Genomic DNA, 20003 nt, shown 5'->3' on the forward strand with positions numbered 1-20003 from the left:
ATATCACCCCAAAGTTTATAATCAATTGCATAAGTGCTAAAAAAAATGGTATGCTCACTGTATGCAGTGCAGAGCTCAACTCTAAGAAAACAAATCATTTATCTATTATTTGTAAATGTTCAATTGATTAAATACTGGATGTAATCTAGAGAGGTATAACTCAAGATTTTAAACTGATTTACATGTGTGGTATATGTGGTACCTTTCTTTCAAATAGCTTACTAAATTGATACATATATATAAATATATTAAAATAACATCATTCACAATATTAACAAGCAGTTATGCAATCATTTTCTCTACTATCTCCCCACAAATACAACCAACTGGTGATTTGTACAACTGTTTTCTCTGAAAAATTCCAAAGTACATTAAAATATGCACTGTAAAATTCTTACTGTACAATATAAGCATTGGAGGTCTGTGATTCCTTCTGGTTTGGTGACTTCACAACTCAGATTATGCATTGACATCATGAAATTTGAACTTTATTTTGAAGGTTACATGAACCATTGTATAACTTCTCTGCAAGCAATGGAACAATCCAATTCATATTTTGAAGAGTACATAACCTTATGAACTTTTTCAGGGGTTGTCTGGGATAAGGCTCAGCTGGGATGTCAATATAATTCCTATAGAGAGTACATTTTACTGGACAGGAATGCAAGCAAAATGTTCCAAAAATAGAAACAGCCCAAAGGAGAGAGAGGTGGAGATTCTGATGGGTGAGAAACTACAGGAAAAAAGCATGATTTGGATATTTAAAACTGAATTTCAACTAGAGAAAACCAATAACCAGGGATTATAAAAAAAAAAAAAAAGGATGTTGTTACACAAGAAAAGAACATACTGGAAGTGCACAAAGAAAGACTTCAGGCCATTTGCAAACAGGCATTCACAGCTTTCTAAGAGAGCAATATATTTCCAAATGCTTTCTTAATCATTATTTGTATTCTCTCAACAGCCTGTGAGGTCCGTGTGCAGTGATACATAAATGTGAGAAAGCAGAGGAACATGGAGTTTTGACTGGTCATAGAAGACACTGTGGGCCGCCAGCTCCAACCCCTGCTAGCCATTGCCGTGGCTGCTCCACCACATCCCTACTGTGCCTGGAACTCAGAATCTCAGCACTAGCATCCCACATCTAAGGATAAGTGACTGTATGAAGTTTAGTCTGTCCAACAGTGAAACTCCTGGTCTACTACTAATAAAGGTCTACTAGGACCCCATATCTAGAAACAGAGAAATGAACTGACCTTTTCTCCAAATTCTCTAGAATTGGGTTGGAAAAGTGAGACATATGAAAGTGGGGACCGGTCTGGTGTGGCTGTGGCCCTGAGCAGAACACCTGCTGTGCTCTAGTGCCAGCTCCCTGCTAATGGGCCTCAGAGATGAATGTGATCTCATCACTGCAGTCTTTGTCCTTCAAATTGGTCTCCTGCAGCTGTGCAGTAATGTAGTCTGCACTGACACAAAGGTAACCTTGGCTGCCCATCCTGGCTTGGCCCACCCAGAAGCTAATGAGACACAAAACGTACATGGGTTGTTACTGTCCTGCCTGCTAGACCAGAGGCAGCCTGTGGTCTTCAGGCTGTCCTGAGGGCTCATTGCTTCTGACTGCAGGCATTCAGCAGGGATCGTATCATGCCTTTCCCTGCTGTAGCAGTTGTAGTGAGGGGATGGTGGGTTCTCCACTCAGGAATTCACATCTGATTGTGCTGCCCACTGCTTCCCAGGCAAAGGATCCTGGAGGAGGCCAAGAGAAGCACAAGTCCAAGACAAGGGACACACAAGTGCAGAGGAGGAATAGGCCTGCTGGTTCATAAGTACCCCGCTCATTTCTAGGAGAGGAGGATGGGGTGCTGGGACTCGGGTCTCAAAGCCACTCAATTCTGAAAACTCCATATACTGACACAACAACTTAACTCCTTTGCTGGAAAGTAAAGAAGGCAAAGAAAATATGGGTTAAGTCTTGCATAATTCTCTTTCTCATCCCTGCAACCTGCAGGGATTACAACGTGTAGGGTGAGGAGGCCTACCTGTAAGCTTAGGAGCTGCGGACAGGTGATCAAATTGTCCATTGAGCTGTGTGATGATCGTATTTGTAAAAACAGGAAGAAAATAGCAAACCTTTTACTAGAGCGAATTCTATTATATATCACGTAATCATACTTCCTACTAGAATTTCAGGAAGAATACACTGATTGAGGAAAAAAAGAAAAATTGTACAAGTGACTGCCCTCTGTCCTCCCCATCCTATTTCCCTGACAACGTATCTTAAGGTCAAACAAAGTGTTAAGAAGGATCAAACTGCAGAGCCATCCCCCAAGGACAAATAACAGAATCCTTTACCTGCCACATCCCATCACACAGGTGTTTTTAAAGCGGCGTGTACCAGCAGACAAGAAATCGTGTCGCCATAAGCAAGCCACATTACAAAGGAAGACACACAGGAAACCTGACCTCCTGAGGCCTTCTCCAACCCTGTCCTGAGATGCTTTGTAGGAAAGCTGCAGCAGAGAAATAAATGGGCTCTTCTACACTGCTGGGTCACTCACTCACCCACAGATGCTTCTTGAAAATGATGAGAAGGAAAATAGCAAATCAAGTTGTCACTTGGAAAATAAACAGCTTGCATCCTGGCGAGTGAATCTGCCTCAGTCCACAGAAGAATGGCCTGGAAAACTACGCTTGCTGAAATCACCAGAGAGCTAATGGACTCCGGAAAACTGGGCTGCTCTCAGCTAAATTACAATAAAGGTTGGGCTTTTGTTCATTCACTCAGGAATAAAGATTCACAGGTGCCTACTATGTGCCAGATGATGTGTTCTGGGCTGGCTGCACTCAAGTCATCTTGCACGCCCAACAGTGACAATAATTAGCTGACATTTTACAGAAAAAGTACAATTGTAAAGGTAACTAATTGTGGATGCCTGTCAAGTGCCAGGTTCTCATGAATTCAGAATCACAGGGCACCCCCTGTAGTTGGACTGCACATTTGATGCATGGATTGAAATGCAAAAGGCTTTGACATGGAAGACCTGGCTATAACAGGCAGCTTTGAAATTTAGCTAAGCCTACGGAAGCTTAGGTTTTAATTTAACTTCTCTAACACTTAGTTATTTAATCTACAAAATGGAAATAACCAGAGTATATATTTCACAGGCATGAATAACATGCATTTTCTTGGCTCAAGTTCCAGCCATAAAAATGTTAACTATTGTTGTTGATGAGAACACAGGCACAAACAAGTAATTATGATTCAGTGTAGTGAATGTTTTATATAGGCTACAGGCAAATGGAAAAAGGAATAAATGCCCATTGATGTTAAGGAGACTCCACATGAGAAGTCATACTTACATTGTGTCTTGAATATGGAGTAAGAGTTCACTTCCAAAGGGAAGAATGAAATGCTTATTGGAAGAAGCATATTCAGTGGTGTTGACATTAGAAAAGCAAAGGACATTCAGGGAATAGTGTGAAGTTTATGTCACTAGAATAACGGGCATTGCTCATGATTGAAGATGTAGACTGACAAATGGAGAACCAGCAAAGAACAACACTGGTTTCTCAAGTGGTACAATCACACTCACACTGTATCAGGGATTCAGTGGTTGGACAAATGGCTGAAGAGGTAAAGGGGGCTGTAGAAGACTTTTCCAAGGAAGGATGGATTTTGCTAAGAAACTATGGCTTCTACCAGTTGTGCTGTATATGCCTGCCTTCCCACTTATAATAATTATGTAATATTCTATGCATTTTATTTTCCCTTCCCCACAAGTTCCATATGAGAAAAACTGTAATTATGTTTCTTTCACTATTTGAATTGTGGGTCAGTCAATCACATAAGCATTAAGTACAAATAGTACATTCTATCTTCTACAGGGAAATCTATTTCCCTTCCCCTGTGATTCCATGAGAATGTTTCTTCCCTACGCCTCAGTGCCAATACTTTGAGAGCAATAATTTGACCTTCTGTTCTGTACTTATTCACTTCTCCAGCAAAAGGAAAAGTGACTCAGCAGCTTGGTGATGAAAGGGTCTATTGTAGCTGCTATCTAGACATCTTCCAAAGCTTCCAGCACTCAGAGGTGGAGGGGTTGGGAGATGACTGGATCTAGGGATTAAGTGTGTGTGCCAGTTAGTTAGTTCACTTATTGGTTTAGCACAGTTCTGGGTGGGGGTGATGAGAAGGTCAACCCTAGGTGTGGGTGGCACAAGCCAAAAGACTCCTTGTTCCACTGGGGAGATAGCGCAATGTCATAAGTGACTGCCTGGCAAGTGCAAGGTCGTAAGTTCAATCCCTGGTACTGCCAAGAAAGAAAGAAAGAAAGAAAGAAAGAAAGAAAGAAAGAAAGAAAGAAAGAAAGAAAGAAAGAAAGAAAGAAAGAGAGAGAGATTCCTTGTTGCTGCTGCTCTGGTGCTCAATGCTTGCTGCATTCTGCCTGCTTTGCCATGACAGAGATGCCCCTCTGCAACCTCTACAAACTATGAGCTAAAATAAACCTTTCTTCCTTAATGTAAAGGTATTGGATATTTTGTCCCAGCAATGACAGAACTAACTAAGACAGGGTCTGACATGAATTGGTCTATGGCTTTTAATTGGATGGTCACTATTTATAGGTAATCTGGCTTTCTCAATTTTCAGATCTACCCTTCCCATAAGGGTTGTCAATTTCCCTGCAGGCTCTCCCATGCAGAAAACTTGGCAGAGACTTTGCCCCTGAGGGAGGCCTTTCTTCCAGTAGCTCCTCTTTCTATTGATGAGTAAATTAAATTCAAAGGGAAAGTCACAGGGAAGTCTAATCTGGGTACAAGTCAAAACCACATTTTCTCACCTAACTGAATACAACTAACAACACGAGAACAATTGAACCGATGCAAAAGCTACCATTAGCTCAGGAAATAGAATGCAATAGTAGGTTATCACTTCAGGATCCAAAAACATTGAAAAAAGCAATAAAGGAAGAACAGAAGAAGAAATGAGATCAAACTGGAGCTTGAGTGGCTCCAACAACTTGGGATGATGGATGTGTTCAGGACCTCACAAGCTCCGTAACAAGTAAATAATAAATGCTAACTCTGTGTCACAGTATTTAGAAAAGACATTTATTTAAACTTACACCAAACAGGGATGGCCAGATAGCTCAGCAGACTAAAGCACCTGCTTAGGCAGAGCACAGGGGCTCAGGTTTGATCCCTGGCACCACAAGACATGCTGGACCCACCCCTGGGGTACAATGAGACAGCGACTGAGACTGGGCATGGTGGCGTGCGCCTGTAATCCCAGCACTTGGGAGGCTGAAAACAGGAGGATCACTATGAGTCTGATCTATGTAGAGAGACACTGTAGATCCTGCACTAAATACAGAAAGAAAGAAAGAAAGAAAGAAAGAAAGAAAGAAAGAAAGAAAGAAAGAAAGAAATTAAGAAAGAAAGAACACCAAATATATGGGTGATCAGAATGGCAAGGAATTTGACTACAGTTGCCATTCTAAAGATGTTTTAGATTGACTTGTGAAGTATTTTATTTTAAAAGAATTCCTGGAAATGTCTTCACAATCCTACATCTCCTGAAACCTTGATTTAGTTCAGAAAGAATAATCTTCATGTTTGCTTTCTTTGAACCTGCTTTTGATATCAATGTATACACTATGAAGGTTATTGTCTCAGGGAATCAAGTGTCACATTGTGAGGCCACATTCTGTGGACTTGATGAGGACAAAAAGAATTACTAGAACACAGAGCTAGAAAGTGGAAAATGGAGGACTACCATATTAATAAAAACAAATTAGCAATAATCAAATTTGAGAGTGCTGGGGAGATATCTCAGTGGTCTAAGCACCTGCTTGGCAAGAGCAAGGACCTGGGTTTGATCCCTGGTACTGCATGCTGTGCTGGCCCCATGCCAAGTTGGTCACTGAAACCAGGCACGGTGGTACATGCCTATAATCCCAGTGCTGGGGAGGCTGAGACAGGAAAATCAGTAGGCACCCGAGCTGGGTATCAAGACCCAGTATCAAATAAATAAAAGATTTTTTTTAGAAAATTAAGATTAATGAAAAAGGAGAAAATAGAGCTGGGTGTGATGGTGCATGCCTGTAATCCCAGCACTCTGGAGGCTGAAGTAGAGGGACTGCTGTGAGTTCAAAACAAGCCTGGGCTGCAAAGTGAGCTCAAGTCCAGCCTGAACCATATAGTAAGATCCTGTCTCAAAAAGAAGAAGAAGAAAAAGAACAAGTACAACTTCTACAATTATTCTTATTTTTACAGTACCACACACCAATCCTAATTGCTATCAAAATCTAAATACTCATTATACCCATACATACATACCCAGAAAGAATTACAGAACTCACAAATGGTTCACAGAATTTGGAGAACTGTGGCCACATATTTAAATATTTAGAAGTAGTAAATATAAATTGTAACCCACTAAGACTTTTAAAATATTTATTTCTATCAAATTTCTATTATTCCCTGATGAAAACAAATGAAGACTTCTCCATAAATAATCATCAACATAGTGTAGAAGAAGTTTGGAAGATGCTATAAGTTACTGCTTCAGTTAAACATGTAATTAAATTATATAGTTTGTTAAAACTCTATACCTTTAAGTATACAAAGAGAATTAGGTTTTGTGAGCAACATCTATAGTTCTTCCAGGAGAATATACTTCTAGTTATAAAAGTAACGTGTAGAAGCTATAAAACTTTATTTGACTGATCAACAATGAGGCTGATGGCATTTACTATATAGCTTACCTAATACTTCTTTCATTCATCCTGGAATACATAAAAAATAATGAATCTAAACTGTAGAGGACTCATAAAAATTTAACTTTCCCACTTTACACACACATATAAGACTAAGTCTTTATCAAGAATATGAAGCCAGAAAAAGGCAAAACACTGAGATAAGGTCAGTCTAAGTAACAGGTAATCCAATGTTTCTAATACCATCTACTATACTTTTATGTTTGGAGGATGTCATACTTTGTAATGGTCACATCTCTACAGATGACTTTAGTAAAACACCTAATCAACCAATAAATCCTGCATGATTCTTTGGTTGTTGTGTACATGATGTCAACTGTAGTGAGCGGCAACTTTGCATGCCTTTTCAAAATCTCATGGATAAACCAGAATGTGTAAAATACAAACACACACAGCTAAATTGGAATGCAGTTGAGTGGATTGCAATAATTTTTTTTTTTTTAGAACTGGGGATTGAACTGAGGCCCTTGCACTTGCCAGGGAAGCACTTATTCCACTGAGCCATCTCCCCGGCCCGGACCACAATAATTCTGAAGGACCCTGGCTCCCGCTCCAACTCCTTCTAGAGCCCAACCCCCAACACTGCTCAGTGTTTTAGTTTCACTGAATTCTGCCTGGCTTCTTTAAAGGCAAAAGGAGGCCAAGCTGATAAAAGTTGAAGAACAGAAAAGATATGAAGTTGTATGCACGTGGCTCCTCCACAACAAATACTGGACAAAGTCAAGCTGAAGTCTGGGACAGACCACGGCTGCATCTACCAGAAGGCTCTCAATCATTTTCCCTTCCTTCCTTCCTTCCTTCCTTCCTTCCTTCCTTCCTTCCTTCCTTCCTTCCTTCCTTCTGCTCTTCCTTTTCTTCTTTCTTCTCTTTCTCTTCTTCCTCTTACTTCTCCTCCTTCTTAATTTCCTCCCACAGCAGAAGAAAAACATACAGGTATTTTTAAGGAAACAGATTCTTTAAAGAAATCCCCCCTGAGGACCCGTGGTCAGTGCCTCCGTCTCCCTGCAGGGAAGCCACTACAGCCGGGTTCCTCCTCCGGCAGCACTGTGGGCTCCAGCCTGCACGTCTAGACAGAGCGGCTTGTTAAAAGGCCCTCGAGTCAATGCCTGCACAAGATCAATAAGGCTTTTTATGACACAATGAAAACTTTCTATTTTGTTAAATGTGGCTAATCTACCATTTCTGTAGAACTCTTAAAGCTTTCAGAGCCAAGCACTAGAACTGAGATGATGAAAACCTGGTTCAGAGACACCAAGTAGGAGCCTTGCCAATGCAGAGGTACAAATCTTAGAGACCCGCATGTGTCCGTTTTTATGGCAAGGTGTGCATTTCCTTTTCCTCCCAAGGAAACAAACAGGGCAGTGAAGATAGGCTTTTAATGACAAAAACAAATACTGCCCCACTGCAGAGTTTTCTAGGTGGGAATGAAAATGTCCAGTGTCTAGAAGAAAGACTCTGAGTGTAGAAGTGGATGAGAATGAAAGAGCTTGGTGTAGGGCTAGGGGAGCATTCCTCTCTAAAATGGACACAGACTTAAGAGTGAACTGCTCCAAAAAAGAGAAGAAAGGTTTGTACTAATAGTGTTTGGATAGGATATCATGTCTGCATCTTGTACTATGAATAAATTACTACGAAGACAACAATATGCAATGCATTAATTATTGTAACTGTCCTCCTAACCTGTTTTGAAACTGTCTCATTGCTACTTCTTTCTCAATAAAATTAATTTTTTAAAAAAGAAATCTTTAGCGACTGGAAATTCAAGTACAGCATTAATAGTGTGTACAAAACTGGAATAAAGTGTCTAGTTCATTTTCACCATCTTTTATCTCCAACTGTTAGCAGGGTCTGTTAGGAGTACAAGTTTGCTTATTTTTTTTTTTTACCATAATGTAAAAAGATGGGAAAGTAAGATTTATTGAACCTGGGCTAGGGAGATAGCTTGGTGGCAACCAGGGTTTGATCCCTGGTACCACATGCTCTACCGGCCCTGGAAACCTAGGCATGCCATGCCCTCCACAAAAGTGGGTGTGGTGCTGCACGCCTGTAATTCCATGGCTAGGGAGGCTGAGTCAGGAGGATTTCTATGAGTCTGAACTGCATAGCAAGACCCTGTATGAAAGAAAGAAAGAGAGAGACAAAGAGAGAGAGAAAGAGAAAGAGATTAAATAATATATAACTATAAAATTAGGGTATTACCATTTTTTAAAAAAAGATCTATTGAACCTATATTTTATGCTCCAAGCTTATATATACAGAGATCATCTCAAGAAGACAAATACTCTATGTACATAGTGTTTGTTAGGAATTAACCAAGACTTGTTTTGATGGTTTAAGCTTATGAGTTCTTACCAAAGAATTATTCAGAGAAGTAATACACCTCTGTGTTCATTTTGAAAGGAGGGTGTTTCTACTGGGATACTTGGTCTGTTTCCAACTTAACCCTCACTAAAATCTTGTGAAGTAAAGTTCTGCTCGCTCTACTTGACAGTTGATTAAACTGTGGTTCATAAAGCAGTTGATTAAGCTGCGGTTCACAGCTAGTAAAAGGCAGATCCAAAATACAAGCCAACGTCAACCTCCTAAGATTATGCAATTTCCAATGGACAGCACTACTTCCTATGTGGTGCTGAGTATCTTTTGCAAAGACCTCTGTCAGCAGCATTCCTGAAGGACTGGAACTATTCATTTCTTTACAACTATATATCTAAATTTGCATAGCATGTCACATATTCTTACCCACTTGTAGGTATATTATCTAATTTTGTGAAGTAGAAGGACATTCCAGAACCTGCTATTCAAGCCTCTGACTGCTCATCAAGCCTAAATTTTCAGTACTTACATATTTTAAGCACTTACTTGGGGATGTAAATACATGAGGTTTGAAGGATAAGGAAAAATCATGGGAATTCTCCATACTGGCAACACTTGAAATATATAAATGTCAAAAGAAGTCTATAAGAGCAGAAATAAGGAAGTCCATTTTTGATGCACTGATTGTAAAGTGGCAATACTGTACTCCAAAATCAGAAGGACTCACAAGCCATTTACACATTCTGGAACATACCCCACTGCCTACCCACTGGACTGTCTACTTTGGCCACTGCCAGGAACCACTTAGAACTTGTACCATGAAGCTACAGCCTGGTTGATTCATGATTACAGTAGGTAAAACAGGGCTTATCACACCTCTTAAATCAAGACTCAAATTGGTTTAGATTTTCAGCTTGCATAGCTCTTTGTGGTAGATATTTACATTTTATATGCAATTCATAAAACCAAAATCCTGGGGCCCATGAGATAGCTCAGCAGCACAGCGCCTACCCAGCAAGCACAAGGTCCTGAGTTTGTTTCCCAGTACAAAAAAATAAAAATAATAAAATCCAAATCCTGAACTTCTCCAGAAAGACTAGATAAGTTTCATCAGTGACTTTTAAAAAATCTTTAAGTGATAAGAAAATAATCAGTGATTTGGATATTTCAGCCATGGTATGAAGAGGAAAGCCCAGGCTAGAAGTGGCAGTATGTGTACACATCACCAGCAGGCTGGGCTTTCTGACAATCTGTAGTTGGACAAATCAGAGCAAAGAAAATTAAGAAGACTCAATTGGGATATAGAAAACACTGCCCGAGACTTAGGCAACCAGGACAGGTCACCCCTTCCTGCCAGACACAATTGAAAATCCTTACAGATATCAGCAAAGAAGCATCTTGATGTAATCAAAGTTGAAGTCTAAGAGGATGTTGATTGAACACAGTTCTCTGATTTAAAGGGCTAGAAATGTAGTCTGAGCTTTCTTCAGGAGTGATTGTATGTCATGAAAGGCTGGTCACACCAACTTCCAGTGAACGTGAGAGTGAGCCAGACTCCAGAGCACTGTTATAACATTTTCTATAATGAGCATCTAAACAGCAATAGTATTATAGCAAAAGACACATTGCCATTAATTCCCTTCAAAATATTCTCCATCATTGGAAACACGCCACATCATTCTTGCCACTATTTTTTATTAGTGTGCTTCTGGTGCATAGCATATTCACATGGGGTATCGGTACATATACATATTGCATTTCCATCCTTTTACTCCCTTTCGCCATCCTCCCTCCTCTCTCCCCTTACTATCAAAATCTCCCATTTCCCACATATCTATCAATCATTAAATCCTGAAAATTGGTCATAAATAAAATTTTCACTGATCCATGACCCAGTTAAAGAAATAAGAAAAGTGCTTGAATTTTTAATAAAGGCTAAATTTATACAGCATTTGTTCAATATATATTTATGTAGGGTCCTCACCATAACAGATGCAGAGGTGGGCACTGAGAAAAAAAATATAGAATCAATATGGAACTTCCATTCTACTCCTCTATTTTTTCAACGCTGGAGTTCCCTGTCTTTGTTAGTGATGAAGACAATGGGCAAAATTTGCTGATGTCATTTTTTTGAAAAATAAAAAATAGTCAGATTTACTTTGCTCCTTTCATTTGTGTAAGAAATTTACTTGTCCAAAAAAATTAAAACTTTGAAAAATCACTGAACAAGAGGATTTTCCCTGTTGTCAGACTTTGGTCCAAACATGGCACTCTATTAGAGGGTCACCAGGTGCTTTAAATAAAATACATCCAAACTTCTCGATTACCTGGAATAGAGAAGTTTCTGAGGATACAAGATTTTCAGAGCTAAAAACTAGGGCAGACTTCAAACAACCAGGGCTGCTGGTCATTCTATCCTGGGTCACATGTCGAATGGTATAAAATAATGTAGATTAAACTAAAATCTACAAGTACTTAGAAACATCATCAAAGAAAGCAGCTTAAATATGAAGAATGTTTTTGTTAACCCTGAATTTCTACACTTTTCAAAATCAGAATTCTGTTTTTCTGTTTGGTTTTGTTTTGGTTTTTTGTGGCCAGCACAGCCCACCCTGAGGGTAGGGCTGGCACAGCATGTGGTACAGGGGAATGAAACTGCAGTTCCTATGCTTGCCTAAGCTTATCTCAGCAGGCACTTTAGACTGCTGAGCTATCTCATTGGCCCCAGAATTCTGGTTTTTGAAGAAATCATTATTTACATTGATAACATAAATAATGTATTTATTGTTACAATGTGTCATAGTTTGTTTTTTGGGTTTTTTTTTTTTTTTTTGCAAGGGAAACACTATGCTACATGACACATTATATACTATTTTATAATGAATCACACAAAGACTATATACAAGTGCAGGAAACCCATCCACACATTAAATACTTAAGAGACCAGCTGAGGGCCTAGAGCTCATAACAATGCCTGCTACGAATCCAGCCGCCAGAGGCCTCCAGCCTACAACAAAGTCTCATGCAGGTCCACTTCATGAATCTGTGCTGGAAAAGCCCAAAAGTCAGAGGTGTAACCTAGAAAGTCTATGCCATCAGGATGAAGGATCTGTTCTAGCAGGCTGAGAGATCTGAACTGGAGCTAGAAAACGATGCTCAGCATAAGCACCAGAGCTCCCCCAAAGTACCACAGCTATCTTTAGCAACAGTGAGGCCCCAAGATCCTCCAGCAATGAAGAAAGCCAAGTTCCCATCAGGAAAGCCAATGCAACAAGCTTCATGAGGCTGAGCAGTGCACCATCTTCCCCTCCAGAGCCCAGAAGTGATGCTCAAGATGAGGACCCAAGCTTCTCCAGAGTTCATTGGGGAAGCCAACATGCCGAGGTCCTCCAGCAGAACAGCCCAGGAGAACTAGCAGCTCCCAAAGGCTCCAACAGCTTCTCCAAACAGCATCCCAAACAGCATTTTGCCAGCTTCTCCTGTTCTGCCTTTATGCTGCTAGCAACAACCCTCAGGTGCTCCCACCCCCAGCACCACGCTAGTTTAACTCAGCTGGATGTAAGAAGTTGACCACCACTTAGAAATCCACTACACAACTTATGACTTCTGAAGTAATGAGTTTTGAAAAATCTCAAAAGTATCCTAAGAATAATTTGGACTTCCTCTGAGATTCAGAAGGCTCTTCAAGATTTCATGGCACCTAGGACTCATTCAGCTCATCATCCATGACCACCGTACACCACCATGAAGACAGCCTTTGCTTTCCCATTGTTTGAGCTTGGAATCACAGGTGTCCTCTGCACTGCAAGTGGCTCATTATCTTGCATGGGATGATTTCTGTAGGCAGGGAAGACTCAGACAATGCCAGAACCAGACAGAAACAACTGAAGTTTGAAACCAGCGTGACAGAAAACATTCATCTTCTGACCACATCTGCTCTTTCCTTTCCCTTCTCTGTAGCACCATCACTGCTTTTGCTTCAGCCAGCACAGATCACCCACTAGCTGGGCCTTTGGAGCGCCTAATCAGTTATTCCCTGACACTATCGAGTGAAAAGTAGAAAGTGAAAAATCCTTGTGGAAGTGGAGAGGGAGAACCAGGGTTGCAATGTTCCACTAGATCCCTGCATAGCAAGATGCTCTTCACAAACACTGTCTTTCTAAGTCAAGGATAACATCAGTGAGTAGACATTACCAGCCCTCTTACACGTCTATGTCCAAAGTCCCTGAGATGGTGGCAGTGGTGATGGCAGTCATGATAGCTACCATATTAGAAGCCGATTGTGTGTTAGGAGTTTTAGCTCTGTCACAGTGCTGGAAGACAACCTTCGCATAATCTTCGCAATATAGTTAGGAATTTTTCTCTGCAGTTTTCAAAAAGGGAAATGGAGAATCAGGGCCTCAGAGCTATCCAATTAGAATAACAACAACTGACAATAAAGAAATGTAAAAAGCTCTAACTAAACTCTGGGTGTTCCTCCTACCCAAACAAGGATTTGTTTGCAGAAAGACACTGTGCTGGGATCAAAAGCCATGTGGCCCACTGGGTGGTCCTCCCTGGTAAAAACAAAAGAGTCCTGCCAAATCTTAGTATATTCTGTTTTTAGAGAAGCTAAGTTAGAGAATGTCCTTATAACAGGTCATTGTGAAGTGTGAAGAGGATTTAAAAACACACACAAGGAATCATGCAATTCTATGATATTATTATCCATGTACTTATTCTTTTTTCCCCTCAACTCGGAAGATGTTCACTATTTTTTAAGCTTCAGAGTATTCCATTATGAAATATTTAGGCAGGATATATGAATGAATTCCAAGAACTCTGACTTTGGAGTTACCTCAAGACTTTTACATAGAAAAGATTTAATTATTCTTCATGGCTGTGCTGGGAATTGGAGGTTATGACATATGTATGCCCAGATCCTTCTCTTCCCAGGTGTCTGGTACACCTGGCTCAGATGCACACCTCTCTCCTGGGAAGGCTGAGTCTCCTGCCAGCAGCAGGTGACAAGGGAAAGCATGTTCCCATTGTACTGTGCTGTCCTCAGTACTGTGCAATGGCTATGTTGTTCCCCTCTCTTCAACTGAGCTCAGTTCTCCACAAAATTGATAAGTGGAGAAGCTTTGCCATCTCCTCTTCACTCACTACCATTCACTGTCTACTTTGTAGACAAATGGATAGGTGAAATCCAGGTATTAGTGACAGAGGTCACGCAGAAGCTATCCCTTCTGCATTTTCTATACCGCAGAATAGTTTGGGGTTGCCCCAGAGTCACTAACAATAAGACCAAGAGTAGAATCCAGGCTTTCTGATTTTTACATGACTGTGTCAGCTATCACATAGTTATTGAGGGGACACACAACAGGAGACAACTTTGGAATGTTGATCCCCGGACACTAGATATCTAATGCCAAGTTAAGTCTTTTCTCCTGAGCTTCCTGACTTCAGCCTCATACACACATTTGCATCAGTGTCACAGAGCCACAAGGCTGACGTCAAGCAGCTTCTGGCCCTGGAGAAGGGCTCCAGGTAGGCAGAGTGACCTTGGTGCCTACACTGGGCTTCTTTATTTCTTCACCCTGAAGCAGGGTAGACTCCATGCACAAAGGAAGCAAAGGCTGCTTAATGACTCCAGGCCAGTATCCTGAAGGCTTTGCAGGGGTAAACAGCGCCTCTGCTGAGAGCTGACCTTTCCCAGTGTGCTCAAGTCTGGGGAAAAACAACAGCGTCAAAATGATTAAAAGCAGTGAAAGAGGAAGGAGGGGCAAAAAAAAAATGTCTAATGCACAGCAGTTTGACAATGTGATTTTTTGGAAAAGAGAGAGAGAAGGAGGAAGAGAGGGAGGGAGGGAGGGAGGCAGGCAGGCAGGCAGGAAGGCAGGAAGGCAGGAAGGCAGGCAGGCAGGCAGGCAGGCAGGCAAAAGACAAACCAGTACTGTGAATAAGGACCAGCAAAAGAATATTGTATTCTCCAGTCCTCTTTATTTCTCTTCCTGATGGCTGCAAAAAGCATGAAAAGGCTGATAATAAATCTGAAAACCATGCTGGTAGGGAAAATAAAGAGGACAAGAAAAGAAGGAAAAGCTATGGCATGCAATAACTTTGCTCTATAAAATGTCTCTCCACTCTCCATGGCCCTGAAGGGCATTGCAAGTGGTAAGAATACTCTAGATCTCAAGGACTCTTAAAAAGAAGTTCTAGGTAGGGGAGATGGCTCAGTGGAATAAGCACTTCCCTGGCAAGTACAAGGGCTTGAGTTCAATCCACGGTTCTACAAAAAAAAAAAAAAAAAAGAGAGAGAGAGAAAAACTCTACCATTGATAGGGTTGTGGAATCCACCCTGTGGCCCCACACCGACACTTTTCAGGCAGGGGTAGCCCTGTGGCACCCCATGAGCACCATGTTCTCTGTTACCATTCTTTGATCACTTGCAAACCTTTTCCCACATCATTTGAAATACTTGGATTTGACAAAGATATAGACCATTTATTATTATTATTATTATTATTATTATTATTATTATTATTATCTAATGTATTTAGGACAGGGTATACACAGTCTACAGGGTAACTACTTAGATTGGACTCGTAGTGATCCTTCTGTGTTCAGCCTCCCAAGACCTGAAATTACAGGTGCTGGTCAGTCTCAATTGCCGTCTCAGCGTGCCCTGGGAGGGAGGCCAGCATGGTGTGCTTGGGATCGAACCCCGGCCACTGCGCTCTGCCTAAGTAGATACTTTAATCCACTGAGCTATCTGGCCAGCCCTTAGACCATTCTAATCTAGAAACATTCCTGGACAAAAGAAGTTGTACTGGCAACCACAGCCTTCTGTCCCACAATCCACCGCGCTCTTCCTTTCCTACTTGGGCCTGACAGAATGGCTCCTGCAAAGAAGGGTGGTGAGAAGAAAAGCTCTTCTGCCATCAACCAGGTTGCGACCCGAGAATACACAATCAACCTTCACAAGCGCATCCACAGAGTGGGCTTCAAGAAGCGCGCCCCTCAGGCACTTTAGGAGATCCGGAAGTTTGCCATGAAGGAGATGCAGACTCCAGAGGTGCGCATCGACACCAGGCTCAGCAAAGCTGTCTGGGACAAAGGAATAAGGAATGTTCCATATCGCATCCAGGTGCAGTTGTCCAGGAAACAATGAGGATGAACATTCAACAAACAAGCTATATGCCTTGGTAACCTACGTCCCTGTTACCACGTTCAAAAATCTCCAGACAGTGTATGTGGACGAGAACTAACTCTGAAATAATTACAGAACTGCCAAAAAAAAAATTAAAAAATAAAATAAAATAAAATAAATCATCCACAAGGAAGTCAGAGCATTTTTAAGAGTTTGTAATGTAAATAGTATAAACTATGCATTCTTTTTTCTTTTTCCTTTTTAAATTTTAGGGAAGGGTCTACAGGGCGTTCAGGGTCTCACTACTAGATCAGACTCGTAGTGATCCGCCTATTTACAGCCTCCCAAGAGCTGGGATTACAGGCCCGCACCACCATGTCCAGTCTCAGTTGGCATTTCAGCGTGCCCCAGGGGTGGGGCCGGTACAGCAGGTCCGGGAATTGAACCCCAGGCCCCTGACCCTGCTTGCAAATGCTTTAATCCGCTGAGCTATTTGCCGGCCCAAACAATGAATTCTTGAAAGCAAAGGAGAAGATTTTTTTTTTTTTTTTTTTTTAAGTTTCAGTATTTACTTTGAAGGAAAAAGGAAAAAACATTCATCCCTCTGTTTTATTGGAGTTTAAGAAAGGCGGGTGGTGACAGTTTGATGCAGATCTGGGGATGATGTAGCTCACTTCCCGGTCTCTGCTGAACATAGCAGGGCTGATACCAGACACAGATGCTTTTCCAGGTCCCTCTGGGGTTCCAATCCCCTGCAGTCGGAGAAGTGCAGAGATTCCTAGCTACGAAGATATCACACATTCTATGAAGGAAAACAAATCTCAGAAGAGATAAGCGCTGCTCAAGGTCAGGTTTCCTCCCCCCAACATTCTAAGTGGTCCCCTCAAGTCAGGGGCTCCCAGTGCTTCCCTCCACTCTAAGCCGCGTGGCCCGCCAATCGGGCTGCACTGCTTCCTAATGGCAACTGCTGATTCTAGAAAGGCAGCCATGTGTTGCACAGCAAGCTCCCTGAAACTCTACTACCTCACTGAGGCATCACAACTCCGGAGTACTGGGAGCGTCTCTTCCCCCGGGATGGAAGCAGAGGTTTTGGAGCCGATCCATGGTAAAAGGCAGCTTCAGGGCTCCAAATCAGGTTTGGCTGACCTCAAAACCTTCACTTCCCTGTTCTGTTCAGCTAGGTCACCTGGAGTCTCAGATACTTGTGGAGAGACTGACCAGTGGACGCTGGCCCCAAAGCCTCTGGCCAAAAGCCTCGTGGCCACTTCAACCTCCTACGATTCAGCCTGAAGAGATCTTGAGTCGGGGGCTAATTGGTAAACATGATTTCTCCTTGACAGCCAATGAAAGGGTTACCCTTCGCCCTCCAGTCCAGGAGACAAGAAAGATTCCCTTCCAGCTTGGGTGTGGGGGGCTAACATGGCCCATGTCTAGATGTCCCCTGAAGGCCTCTCACAGCCATAGGTGGGCTTCACAGAGGTGGCTGGATGAAGAGTGTGTGACTGATTCGGGGGGCAGTGCTGGGAGTGGGGTATGTGCTTGCTGAATCAGCACCCTGGTTGGTTTAGTACCACCTTAATCCCATAGGCTGGATCAACATAAAGGACAGAAAGAAGCTTGTCTTCTCCCTTCCCTGCCTGTTTTTTGTTGTCACCTGCTTGCTAGCAACTGGTTCTCTTCTGTGTTGCCTCTGCCAAGCCACCCTGCTTTGGAGCCAACCCATTATGGTCAAATCTCTACAAACTAAGAGCTAAATAAACCTTTCTCCCTTTAACTTTGAGTGTTGGGTATTTTGTCTCAGCATGAGAGAATAGTAATTAAGATAGGGACTTTCTTTTGTACAACTTTTCTTTCAGGTGCAAGAAATTCAGCTAAGTCCCAGAGATGCTTGATTCCCTGGAAGGTACTTCCTTTTCCTTGGAATATTAGCGTCCCTGATCTTCTGCCAGCCACAAGTGAAAACAAACAAAAACCAATAGCACTGCCTTAACAACCTCTGGGTGGCTAGACATAACACTGGGTGTGGCACATTGCTAAGATTTCTATTCTTTGGAAGTTAGAGCCTCTTGAACTGTTTGATTTGTACTACACCACTGATAAATCATGACAAGAAAAAAATCCTTTGTGCTTTGCGTAAGATACAGAAACTAATCTCTAATTTGTATTCACAATTTGAAGCAAACCCTGAGATCTACCTGGTCAAATGTCTTCACTTTACAGATAAGGAATAGGAAGCCATGGTGTCAGAAGACGTGGACTGAGTCACAGAGTCAATTAGTCACAAAGGGTTGGTTGGGGAGACAGCTAGGTTGTCTAAGTGCCTGCCTGGCAAGCACAAGGCTCCTAGTTCAATCCCCAGTACCCCATGCCTTGCCAGCCCCAGAACCAGATATGGTAGTACACACCTGTAACACTAGCACTGCAGAGGCTGAGACAGGAGGATCACTCTGTCCAAGCTATGTAGCAAGTCACCTCGTATCAAAAAACAAAGCAAAACAAAAACAGAGCCCAGGGTCCAGTCCTATCACCAGAGTCCCAGGTCAGGGTTCCCACTACAGGCTGCTGGCTTGCTCCTTTCCAATCTGCCATCCTAGACTTGCAGAGCCTTCTCTTTCTCAGTGGCCTCATGCTCTTTGCTCAGTTTCACAACTCTCATCGGGGAAAGCTGTCTCTTGTCTCCTCCCAGCAGCAGGTGACAGGTGGAAGCAGGACTTCACTGCACAGCGCTGTCCTCGATCCCATGCAGTGGGCGTGTTATCCCCTCTTGCCAATTTAGTCCTCCATAAAATTGATCATTTGTGAGGTTTTCCCATCTCCCTCTCCACCCACATCCTTAATAAGTGGCTGGTGTGCTAGGGGCAGAACAGACAGCTCCCCGTGGGAGAATAAGTTGCCTTTTTAATGGAGAGGGCAATTCAACTGCACCAAGCCATAATGGTGGAATTTCAGGCAACAGAAGTGTTTCCGTGGGGACAGGGGTTTACTCGCCTTTCAAATCACAACTCGTCATAACTGCCAATTCTCCATGCAACACTTACCCCGCTTCCGTTTGAGCAGGATCTGGCATTTTGACTACTCAGCTCTCTACATAAAACAAACAAATCTGCATGAGTCTGCTCCCAACTAGAGCCCAAAAAAATAGAACCCGGAACTGGTTCTCTTCCACATTGCCTCTCTGCCAATATTTTAGCCAATATTAAGCTAAAAGCCAAAGCAAACGCATCATAGTCAAAGCTTCATCATAGATCAATTCAAGTCTCACCTCTCCTTTTGAATCACTTCCTGATTTCCCTAGCTGGGGAGCAAGGAGTATAGCTGGTATAGAAAACGACACTAGACACAACAGTTATCTACTATAAATGTGGCTGTCTGCTGTAGCCAATCCATGCTGTTTACAGACAAGAACGAGGAAATCTAAAGCATGTCCATAAACAAGTCAAGTGACAACTTGAGTCATCAGACGACAGAAGACAAACAGAGTTTTTCACACTTTAGAGACTGCCAAAGGCTTTTCTTAAGTAAACAGTCCCCATTTTAAAATAACTCTTTCTCTCTACTGGAGAGAGGGAAGGATTAATATTGAAGGCCACTGAAGAAGCCTAGGAGACAGAACCATAAATTCTCATGAACTCTGAGCTCTGCAGTTCGGGTGTAAAGAAAAAATTATATTTTCATGCAGAATGTATGAAGGAAGGCAGTGCCAAAATATTGCTAAAGCTTTTCAATCAGATGGAATTACTCACTGTACCTCTAAGTCTGAGTTTACTCGCCTGAAAATTAGA

The 20003-nt window shown here is 42.0% G+C and overlaps 1 protein-coding gene and 1 pseudogene across 2 annotated transcripts in view; one reads left to right on the forward strand and one right to left on the reverse strand.

The window, feature by feature from the left end:
• The window catches only part of Nrxn3 (neurexin 3), a 1645001-nt gene that overhangs the window by 1245572 nt on the left and 379426 nt on the right, over positions 1–20003 (reverse strand). The gene's annotated exons all lie outside the window — the stretch shown is intronic.
• Positions 15940–16339, forward strand: LOC105743630 (annotated as a pseudogene).

This window comes from Octodon degus, unplaced genomic scaffold (genome assembly GCF_000260255.1).
Source record: "Octodon degus isolate 3935 unplaced genomic scaffold, OctDeg1.0 scaffold00007, whole genome shotgun sequence".
Classification (NCBI taxonomy): domain Eukaryota; kingdom Metazoa; phylum Chordata; class Mammalia; order Rodentia; family Octodontidae; genus Octodon; species Octodon degus.